At 37.3% G+C, this 12189-nt stretch overlaps 1 pseudogene across 1 annotated transcript; it reads right to left on the bottom strand.

Annotated features, from left to right (window-relative positions):
* Nucleotides 1-422: 422 nt before the first annotated feature.
* LOC308438662 (large ribosomal subunit protein uL24-like) lies at nt 423-865 on the bottom strand (annotated as a pseudogene). The gene has a single exon. The product of its transcript is annotated as a large ribosomal subunit protein uL24-like (transcript).
* Nucleotides 866-12189: the final 11324 nt, after the last annotated feature.

The raw sequence follows: 12189 nt of genomic DNA, 5'->3' as shown, positions 1-12189 counted from the left end.
TTATGTGAATGTAATTATATAAGATTTCTTCTTTTGAAATTCAGTGCATATATGTTTTGGTGGGTGGTTAACTTGATGTTTTGTGGGAGTAACAGTAAAGTGTAGACTCTATCTCTACTCCTTTGCCTGTTCTTGAGACTCTTTTCCTCCCATTAGGTTTCCCTGTCGTGCCTAGGTATGAGGACCTTCATCTCGTCTTCTTGTCTTTTGTCATGTCGGCTGCTGATCTCAGATCAGCCTGTTCTTTTCTAAAGAGGAAATGGAAGGAGATATAATCTGGGGTAAAGGGAAGTTGAAGAGGGAGTTAGGAAAAGTGGAGGGAGGGGGAAACTTATTGGGACGTATTATATGAGACTGAAATCTTTTTTTTTTTTTTTTTTAAATTTAAGCAGTCTTTATTGAAAGCCGTGCAAGAGATGCCTCTACTCCTGCATCTTCCCAATCGTTTCTTCCTTGTGTTTGCCCTTCTCCTTCCCTTCCCTACTTGTCAAGACTTCGCTTTCCTCTCCAGGATCTTCTTGTGGTCCTTGTCCATCTTTAACCTGGTGATAACCACCTTTCTGCAGTGGATGTCCACACACACAGTTGTGCCATTAGCCTTCTCTCACTGGACTCGTTCAATATAGATGACAAATTTCTTCCTGTGCACTTGGACCATTTTGGCAATCTACTGGCCTTTTTAGTGTCCTCAAACAACCTAAACTTCATCATCCTTTTGAATGGGCAGAGACTGAACATTATACTTCTGTCTCAGTTCTTTGGAAAGAGGGAAAGACATGATCTTACTCTGAATGTGAGAAGATGCATTGAAATGCCGTTTGCAGTTCTGGCTTTGGTCAGAAGTCACGAAGGAATTGAACTTCATCTTGGCAGCTTGTGATCAAGAGATGGCCACAAAAGGAAAGGGCCAGAAATCTATTTTTAATTAAAGAAATCTAAAAGGAAAAGAATGCAACTGTAAATATAATGGGTAAAATACATGTTGTTTTGAATACAGAAACCATACCAGTGACAAATATGAATTGGTATTGTAAGGGTCTGAGAATTGCTGAAAAAAGAACCCAAATTAGAATATAATGTAAAGACAAAGAGCATTTATTCTGCAGAAACAACCAGCATGCAGGAGTCAACCATCCAGCCAAACTGATGACCCCAAGAGAAGCTCTCAGGCCCCTTTTAAAGCCAGCAGGGGCCTTCCAGTCCTGGGTGGGTTACCTTCATCATGATTGTTTGAGTTTATGGTATGGGGTATTTATACACTTCCAATGTGTTCATATCTCTAGGGAGAGAGGGTTATCTTATAAAAACTTTTTTCTTGTATGTGCTCTAACTCCCTGGCCATATACTGGGCAATTTCTGATTGGCTGATTTTTTCCCTGTTTTTCAAAGAAGCTTGGGCAGTCCTAAAAAAATTGAAGCTTAAGGCCTAACCTGGCTACCTGTTCTAAAATAGAGTGAGTTGGGTCCTCCCAATTTTTTTGTATTGTACTATGTGTTAATAATCCTGAAGCCAACATTATTCAAATATACCAGGACTTAGAGGTAACAAAAATTAACCTGTGTGTGTCAGTATTGATTCAAACAATATAGTGAATGAGATTAATATATTTATAGAACATTTTGCTTAACAGAAAGGAAATATAAGTTTTTCTTACTAGCACACACAAAATTATTCAGAACAAAATCATATCTTTTCAAATAAATCTCAATAAATTAAAACTGAAATAATATCATATAGTCTCAAGTGACAATTAAATAAAAAGCAAATCATTAAGAATAAAGAAAACAGAAGCCAATATTAATAAATTGGCTTCTGAACAACAAATGGATCATTGGAAAAATCAAAAGATAACCCAAAAATTACTTGGAACTAAATGAAAAAGAAATCACAACATATCAAAACCTGTGGGAAACAGCAAAAATGTGATTAAGTAGGAGGAATTAATAGTAATCAATGCCCATGTTAAGAATAGAAAAGTTTAAAACAACAAAGGTAGTTAGTAACTTCTTAGAAAAGATAAGTAAATTTGACAATTTTTAAACTATCTTAATAAAGAAAATGAGATAATGTTAAATAAATACAATTAGAGACTAAAATGAAAACATTAAAATTTATAGACTTTATAGACTAAATTTATAGAAATATAAAGGAAAATAAAATATACTATAACCAATTTCAGTTAAAATTTAAAAACCTAGGGGCCATGTCAAAATTCTTATACATCCTTGAATTAATTATTTAATTTTGATAATTATTTGAAATTCATTTTTACTTTTGCTAAATTTAGATTTATCTTAACTGATTAGGAATAGGTGTTAAAATGAAACAACAAATTAAAAGCTATCTTATCAAAGAGCAGTCCAGTGCTTAATAACCTTGGTGTGAAACCCTACAAAACATTAAAGTAACAAAACACACCTCTTTTCAAGGTGAGGTTAATATGACAACACATATGATTTGAATCACCTTCATTGAACTGTGTGGTAAAATTCCACATCCAATATGTGGTCACCAAACCACACAAATATAAACCTGAACCAAAATACAGATTCCAATACAATACTAAAACAGTAAGAAAGACCTTCTAAAAGAGGGCGTTTCATGAGATCATGACCTTTCATGACATCATTATTACCAGAGTAGGTCATTATTACTAGTGTCAAAACTAGACAAAAAATACAAAAAAAAAAAAAAAAAAAAGCTACAAGGGAATATCTGTTTTGACAACAGAGACAATTTTTGACACAATACTAGCAAAACAAATTCAGTAAAATATAAAAATTGACATACTCTGCAATCAAATTGAATTTTTTCCAGAGGCATCAGGATGCTTTAACATTACCAAATCAATAGGCATAATGCACCCTACCAACAGAAGAAAAAACAAAAAGTCACATGACTCTCCTAATAGATGTAGAAAAATACTTTGTAAGATTCATTATCCCTTCATAATAAAATATTTAATACTTTAGGTATAGAAAGACATATCTAAAAATGCTGGAGGCTTTATATAAAACATCACAGTTAACATCTTACTGAAAAGTTGACATGTTTCTTCTAAGATCTGCATTAAGATAAGGATGTTCATTTTTATCATTCTTATCAGATAAAGTTTTTGAATTCTTGATAGCAGCAATTAAAACAACAAAATAAAGAATATATAATTGGAAAGGAAGAAGCCAAACTATCCATATGTGCAGATAATATTACTTTATATTTGAAACATTATATACATTATCAAAAGCTTCTAGGGTTGATAAATTAATTCATCAGTGTATATGACTTCCAAACTTGCAAAACAGTAGCATTTTTTATAGCACCAATAATCATTCTAAAAAAGAAATGAGCCAAGGAACTCTTTCATAATATCTACCAAATTAAAGCAGTAACTTAGCTGAGAGTGTTAAGTTTCCCTGTACTGGAAAATATAGAACAGTGATGAAAGAAATTTTACCAGATAGAAAATGTGATAAGATAATCTATTATCATGGATTAGAAAAGTTAATATTTATTAAAATAAGTATAACACCCCAATTGATCTACAGCTTTAATGTTTGTGGTCACGAAAACAATGATGATATTCATAACAGAAGTAGAAAAAATAATTCTAAAATCTACATGGTATTGAATATAAATCTTGTGGAATAATGAAAACAATCCTAAAAATCTAAAAGTGGAGAAGTTGAAAAACTGTAATATGTGACTTCAAAACAGACTTCAAAGCAACAGCTTCAATAAAAACTGACTCAGAGGCAAGCAAAACAGGGAAGTGAGGTAGACATTTGTCTGTGTGCAGGCAAATGAGTGCGGACAAAGCTTCCAAGAACACACAATGGGAGAAATGACACTAATGACCACAAATGCTTCCTACAAACTGAGTTTACATATGAATCAGAATGAAATTAGTTCCCAATATAGCACCATACCCAAATTCAAATACAATGGATTAAATACATAAATATAAGACCCAAAACTATAACATTAAAAATTAAAATGCAAGAGAAACTATTCAAGACATTGATATAGGCAAAGCTGTTTTAGATAGGACCCTGAATGGACAGGAAAAACAGTAAAAATAGACAAGTATAATATGAAAGAAAGAAAATTTCACCAAACAAAATATCTCAGTAAAGAAACATTCCACAGAGTGGCCAAAAAACACTTGGAAAGAATTCATCTGACAGAATATATTTTAAAAATCTCAATAAAACAGTAAGTACATAAACTAAAAAAGACTTAATTTAGCATTTGATGATGAGGACTTATTGCTGAAGATTGTGCATACTTTGTCACAGAATATAGAGAAATTAAGGGAGCACTATCTTAATTTAAGCCTAATTAATTAAGTGGTTCATATTAAGCTAGAAGTTTCTTTTTTGTTGGCTAGATTTCATAGTCCTGGAATGTGCTGTGCAGGTTCTTGGTGTTTTTACTCAATCGTAAACTTTATAAAATATAAGGATTTGCTGCCAAGCAGGATTTGCCCAGTGGTGCAATGGGGTTAACCCACTGCTCTGTGATTAGACTTCAGGCCCATTCTACAAGAGAGAACTTACACTTGCTTTTGCAGACATCATGAAGACTCCGTAGCTGGGGTGGGGATTCAAAAGATAATTTTGTTAAGTTGACATGGCATCAAGCTACTTTTAAAGTAAGTTTCTATATCCATAGGTTAGGAAGCTCTCAGCCTTGCACAGAGCGTCTTCATATTGCAGTGTAAGGCAGTTATGCAAAGGCTTGTACTGGTCAAAATACTGAGAAGTTGATGCTATGTCCTAAATGTGATGTCAGTGCTTCCAAGGCTCAAGTAAAAAAAAAAAAAAAAAAAAAAAGAAGATAGATAAAAGGGTGTAAGAACAAGAAGATGGGAAGATATGCTACAAAAGACATTTCTAGGCACAGCATGGCTGTTGCATTTATGAACTCATTATAGCTGTGCACACAATGACACAAGACAGACAAAACTCAGCCAGTTCACTTATTTTTTTCATGGAAGAAAGACTCATAGAATCCTACATCTCCCAGAGGAGTCATTGTTAGTTAACCCTTTCATCAGTGGTGTAGCCACTGATAAGTTGTTTATGGTCTAATAAATAACTTCTCATCAACACTTATACAAACAGCCCTAACCAAACTCAGTGGGTCCCACTTACATAAAGAAGATGTGTAAATAGAAGAGCAACTTGTTATGAAGAAAAGTGCAAGAAAGAAGGGGGAAGAATTAGAAAGGACATCGAGAAATCATGAAAAGAACTAAAATCCATTACCGACATGGATGAAGCTAGCAGAGATGAAAGTAAATGAACTGAATTATGTGGACATTTCTCAAAATGTCTGAATATACATTTCTCAAAACAAGACATATAAATGATTAAAACACACATAAAAATGTGTTCACTGGCACTAGCCATCAGAGGAATGCAAATCAAAACACAAATGAGATGCCACCTTATTGCAGCCAGAGTGAGAGTTAGAAAAATTCAAAAAGTAACAAGTCCTAGTGAATACTTAGAAAGTTAAGAAGTCTTAGACACACCTTTTGAGGTTGTAAATTACTATCTATATTATGTAAAACAACATAAAGATACTATAAAATCCAAAACAAAGTTTCCATGTGATCTAGCAATCATATCACTGTGTACATATATAAAGTAAATTAGTTATATCAAAGAGGTATCTGATTTTTATTTTTGTTGCAACACCATTCATAATAGCCAATTCATGAAATCATTAAGATTTCCCATCAATGGATAAATTGTTTATACATAGTGTAATACTATTTATTCATAAATAGAACGAGCTTTTATATTTGCAGTAATCTGAATAGAATTTGTATTATTATGTTAAAAGAAATAAGCCAGACTCAGAAATATAAACACAATACATCCTCACTAATTTGTATGAACTAAAAATTAGTTTCATAGAATAATGGAGCAGAACAGTGGCCTCTGTGGGAAGGGAAGGGAGTTGAGGAATGGAAAGACATTACACAAAAGGCACTAAAACACAGCTAGAGAGTAGAAATTGGTTCTGTTTTTCTATAGCACAGTAGGATAGTGATGCTTCCAACAATCTGATATATTTCAAGGTTGCTAGGAGAGTGGAGAAGTAGTATACTGGAGATGATGCCTTGAGAACACTCAATGATTCAGTTTTTAAACTTTAATGTGTGTGTGTGTGTGTGAATGTGCATGCACACATACATTCTGTGTTATTCTTGTGGTGGTCAAAGTACAATTGGCAGAAGTCAGTTCTCTCCCTCTACTGTGTAGAGCTGAGGAATCAAATTCAGGTCACCAGTCTTAGAGGCAACTGTGCTTACCAGCAGAGCCATCTCAATGACCCATTGCATCCTGATTTTCCCACCACACCCTCATATAAGCATATTAATTATAGTGAACCCAATAATAACCTCCTCTACAAATTATATTAATGTATCACAATACAGTAAAATTGTCCTTTGGAGGAATGTACACGACTTTCTCCTTTTCTGTGCTCATAAACAACTGAGGAAAATCAGCATGTTTTATGTTGTGCTGGTAGATGGATCTCAGTTGGAGGCTCAGGACAGACAGTCAAACTGTGTCTGAGAGACAGGCGTTGGGGACAAAGATTGCATTTGTACCAGAAGATTGAAGAAAAGGGGCTGTGCTGTGTCACCTTCTCAATTCTAGAGGGATTGAGAGTTTATAGGCAAAGGAGAGAAATGACAGGAGAAAAATAGCCCAATGAAGGGGAAGAATATTTATGTGATTTCCCAGGAATAGATGGGGACCTTCCAGACTTCAGGCATCACCTTTGGCCACTTGTAATTGTCCAGTTTTCCAGTCACTGTACCTGGCAGATATCCTTAGCCTTGAAAAATGGGGAGAGAGAGAGGGAGTAGCAAAGTTCAAGTCAAATCGCCTCTTTATTACAGTTCTAGACAAAACCTTTTTCAGTTGTTCCACATGCTGAGCTGAGCTGGAGGTTAAGGCAGAAAAGGAGACAGGCTGAATTTTGTACTGACTGGTTTGTGTCAACTTGACAAGCTGGAGTTGTCACAGAGAAAGGAGCCTCAGTTGAGAAAATGCCTCCATGAGATCCAGCTGTAAGGCATTTTCTCAATTAATGATCAAGGGGGAGGGCCCAGCCCATTGTGGGTGGTGCTATCCCTGGGTTGGTAGACCTGGGCTGTATAAGAAAGCAAGCTGAGCAAGCCAGGGGAAGCAAGTAAGTAACATCCCTTCATCAGCTCCTGCTTCCTGACCTGCTTGGGTTCCAGTCCTGACTTCCTTTGGTGATAAATAGCATGTAGACGTGTAAGCCAAATAAATCCTTTCCTCCCCAACTTGCTTCTTGGTCATATGTTTGTGCAGGAATAGAAACCCTGACTAAGAAAAATTGGTACCAGCATAGTGGGGTATTCCTGTGACAACCTGACCATATTTTGTAGAGGACTGTTGAAGGATTTTGGAACTTTGAGCTAGAAGAGCCATTGGGATATTAAGAGCTCTGTGGGATATTCTGTAAGAGCTTTGAAGATAATGTTGAGAACAGTACAGAAGATGGAGGCCTGGTTTGTGAAATTTCAGAGGGAAGATTAAAGACTCTTATCAGGGCTGTTGCTATTTGATTGTGAAAATTCTGTGGTTTCAGTTAGCTGGGGCTGAAGAATCAGCTGTGATTAACAAGTTACCAGAACTACTAAGGCAAAACTTTTTCATTACTGGGACTATTGATACTGGTTAGCTGGAGCTAAGAAATTAGTGATGATTAAGAAGAGACCAGCATCACTGAGGTGAAATCTTCTGAGAAGTGTTTTCTGAGAGCACAGAGGCTGTGTTCCAGAGATAGCCAAGGTTGTACCTCCTTCTATAGCTGGACTTGGTAATGTGTAAGAGTCACCCAGGTGGTGCTGGTTCTGAAGATCCTCACTGTGAGAGGCCATGAAAGGCCATTGGTGAAGGTGCAGCCTCACTTGCAATTAGTGCCCCAGGACTGGCCGTAGTGTTTTGGAGATGCCAGTACCATGAGATGACCACCAAGAACCGCAGCAGCAGTGGAGGACAGGCTGCTGTAGCCTAGACGACAAGGTGTGTGCTACAAAGGGCAGAGCTGGAGAAGTGACCCAAGCCCTTGGAGGAGCCCAGAAGTTTGTAAGTGGATTCTCAGACATTAGATGGTTAGAGATTGATTTTGCTTTAGATTGTGACTATGCCCTGATATTTTTCCCTCTTGGAAGAAGTGGATCCCACAATTAAGACTTTTAAAAAAATTTAAATTTATTAGATACTCTCTGTATTTACATTTGAGATGTTATCCCCTTCTCCCACTCTGCTCCCTCCCCCCCTTCACTTGCCTTTATGAAAGTGCACTTGCTCCTGATCACCCTCTTCACCCCAGTGCCTTGGCATTTCCCTACATTGGGAAAAGGTGCCCTCCCTGGACCAAAGGCCTCTTCTCACATTGATGCCAGACACTGGTATCTTCGCTACATATGCAACTGGAGCCATAGGTCTCTCAGTGTGTGCTGAATGGTTGGTGCTTTAGTCTATGGGAATTCTGGAGGGTTTGGTTGGTTGATAATGTTGTTCTTCCCATGAGTTTGCAAACCCTTTCAGCTCCTTCAGTACTTTTTTTGGCACCTTCATTAGGATCCCCATGTTCAGTCCAATAGTTAGCTGAAGGCATGCTCAGCTTTATCTGTATGACTCTGGCAGACACCCTAAGGAGACATCTACATCTGGCTCCTGCCAGAAAGTACTTCTTGGCATCAGCAATAGTGCGTGGGTTTGATGGCTGCATTTGGGGTGGAGCCCCGGGTGAAGCAGCCTCTGAATGATCTTTTCTTTGATCCCTGCTCCTCTATTTGACCTTGTATTTTCTCCTGTGAGTGTTTTGTTCTCCCTTTTTTAAAAATTCAACATCTTTATTTTTAAAAACAGATAAATGTACAGATTTTAGAAGCATTTTTACATAAAACTATGAATATATTTTTGTCAGACTTGATTTTTTTAGCAGATAGTATGCGTTGAAATCTTACTAGTTACAATGAGCATAAATTACATATGAAACAAAATGTAACATGGAAATAATCAAAGTTTTCTTTGTTCTTGTTCTCCCTTCTAAGAAGGACTGAGGCATCCCCAATTTGGCCTTCCTTCTTTTTGAGTTATATACGGTGTATGAATTGTTTCTTAGGTATTCAGAGCTATCTAAGGCTAGTATCCAATTTTTAGTGACTGCATATCATGTGAGTTCTTTTGTGACTGGGTTACCTCACTCAGGATGATAGTCTCTAGTTTCATCCATTTGCCTAGGAATTTCATGAAGTCATTGTTTTTAACTGCTGAGTAGTACTTCATTGTGTAAATGTACCACATTTTCTGTATCCATTCCTTTGTTGAAGGACATCTGGGTTCAACCATGTATTCCAGGCTCTTCTTTCTCTTCAATCAGTTTTATATGGAGGTCCTTGATCCACTTGGACTTGAGTTTTGTACAATGTGATAAGAATGGATCAATTAGCATTTTTCTACATGCTGGCCACCAGTTGAACCAGCACCATTTTTTAAAAATACTGTCCTTTTTCCTTCAGATGCTGAAGGAGGGTCTTCCAGCGATGGCCCTACCTGGGGATTCATCCCATATGCAGTCACCAAACCCAGACAATTTTGTAGATGCAAGAAGTGTATGCTGACAGGAGGTGGATATAGCTGTCTCCTTAGAGGCTCTATCAGAACCTGATAAATAGAGTCAAATGCTCTCACACAACCACTGGACTGAGAACAGGGTCCCCAATAGAGGAGTTAGAAAAAGGACTGAGGGAACTGAAGGGGTTTTCAACCCCATAGGAAGAACAACAATATCAACCCAACTAGACCCACCCCCCAGAACTCCCAGAGTCTAAGCCACCAACCAAGGAGTACACATGGAGGGACCCACAGCTCCAGCTGCATATGTAGTAGAGGATGGCCTTATTGGGCATCAAGGAGAAGAGAGACCCTTGGCCCTGTGAAGTCTCAGTGCCTCTGTGTGGGGGAATGTCAGGGTGGGGATGTGGGAAGGAGTCAGTGGGTGGGTGGTGAATCACTCTCACAGAAGCAGAGGTTGGATAGGGGGTTTCTGGAGGGGAACCTGGAAAGGGGATGACACTTGAAATGTAAATAATGAAACTATTCAGTAGAAGAAAAAAATGAAGAAGAAAAAAAAGTTGATTTTATTCACTATTTGAATGGCTACTTCAGCTTGTTTCTTGGGACCATTTGCTTGGAAATATTTTTCCAGCCTTTTACTATGAGGTAGTGTCTGTCTTTGTCACTGGAGTGCATTTTCTGTATGTAGCAAAATGTTGGATCCTGTTTACACATCCATTCTGCTAGTCTATGTCATTTTATTAGGGAATCAAGTCCATTGATGGTAAGATATTAAGGAAAAGTGATTGTTGTTTCCTGTTATTTTGTTTTTAGAGGTGGAATTCTGTTTGTATGGGTATCTTTTGGGTTCATTGAAAAGATCACTTTCCTGCTTTTTCTACAGTGAAGTTTCCCTACTCGTGTTGGAGTTTTCTATCTATTTCCTTTATAGTGCTTGATTTCTGGAAAGGAACTGTATGAATTTGTATTTGTCATAGACTATCTTGGTTTCTCCATCTATGGTAATTGAGTTTTGTTGGGTGTAGTAGCCTGGGCTGACATTTGTGTTCTCGTAGTGTCCATATGGCATCTGTCCAGGGTCTTCTGGCTTCCATAGTGTCTTTTGAGAAGTATTATCCTGATAGGTCTGCCTTTATATGTTACTTGACCTTTTTCTCTTACTGCTTTTAATAGTCTTTGTCTTGTACATTGGTGTTTTTACTATTATGTGACAGGAGGAATTTCTTTTCTGGTCCAATGTATTTGGAGTTCTTTGGGCTTCTTGTGTGTTCATGGGCATCTCTTTCTTTAGGTTAGGGAAGTTTTCTTCTACAATTTTGTTGAAGATGTTTACTGGTCTTTTGAATTTTGGTCTATCTCCCTTTGTGATTTCTTTATTGTTTCTATTTCCATTAAATTTGAATCTTTCTTTTCCCGTGTGTTGTGCATTCAGGGATTGCTCTGGTGGGTTCTGATGATGCCTTGGTTTCTGTTGCTTAGATTCGTGTGCTTGCCTCTTGCCATCTGGTTATCTCCGGTGTTAGTCTTGCTGTCTTGGACTGGATCTTGTCCCTCCTGTGGGCCTGTGAGCTTGTGATCTTAAATGTTTTCAGCACTCCTGGGAGACTAGCTCTCTCTGTGTGGGATTTGGGTCTGGATGGCTGTGGGACAGTGTTAGCTCTGGGGCACAGATCCCGAAAGATGTTCTTAAGAGGCTTCTTCTGTTTCCCTAACTTGCTGTCTTGTCTGCGCTCAGTGGGCTGAATATGAGTATGTGCTTAGTCCTAGATGTGCTAGTACGGGTTGTTACCCAGGGTGTGTGTGTATCTCCTTCTCAGAAGAGAGAGTGATGGGTAGAGGGACTGAGTCATGTGGGACTGCTGTCCAATTATAAAGTGAGGAAATAAATTAATGGGAAAAAGAGATTTCTCTTGCCTCAACTGGCATCCCTCTCACACTGGCTCTTTTGCCTTTTTATCTCTCATGTATCACTCTCTGAAGCTCCCTTGCAGGGTTTAAAAGGAAGCCCCTCCTCTTTATAACTCACCATTCTCTGAGCTCCACATATTGCTTTGTTTCTGTTTAATGCTCTGCCTCTACCTTAAGGGCTGATTATGGCCTTGAGGCCCTTTCATTCTGATAAACCTCATCCTTGAAGTGAATTGTGAACTCTGAATTATATGCAGTTTCCATCCCGGACTGGCTGCTATTGCTAACTTCTTTTGTTATATTTAACAAGTAATATTTAATTAAGATAAATATGTGCTCAAAAGTAATTTCTGAAATGTGCAAAGGACAATGATGTCATTACTTTTTGATCACCACACATTTCATTTTCATTTCTTTGGTATTATTTTATGTATGACATTAAATTTTAATTTATCAGTCATTAAAATAAAGATAGAATACTAAAAATATTCCCTAAAACATATGTTGCCGATGTCATTCTCACACCTACGATTTGAACCATGTATAAAATTATCTAAAGTTTCAGAGACAGGTTCATCAAATGGGAGACTCTAGTAAGTAGCAAATTTATTACACATGGTTTTGATTATTTAAAGAAGGTGT

The sequence above is a fragment of the Micromys minutus genome (genome assembly GCF_963924665.1).
Source record: "Micromys minutus genome assembly, chromosome: 28".
NCBI classification, from domain to species: Eukaryota; Metazoa; Chordata; class Mammalia; order Rodentia; family Muridae; genus Micromys; species Micromys minutus.
The sequence above is the reverse complement of the archived record's forward strand: the minus strand, read 5'-3'. Positions and strand labels throughout refer to the sequence as shown.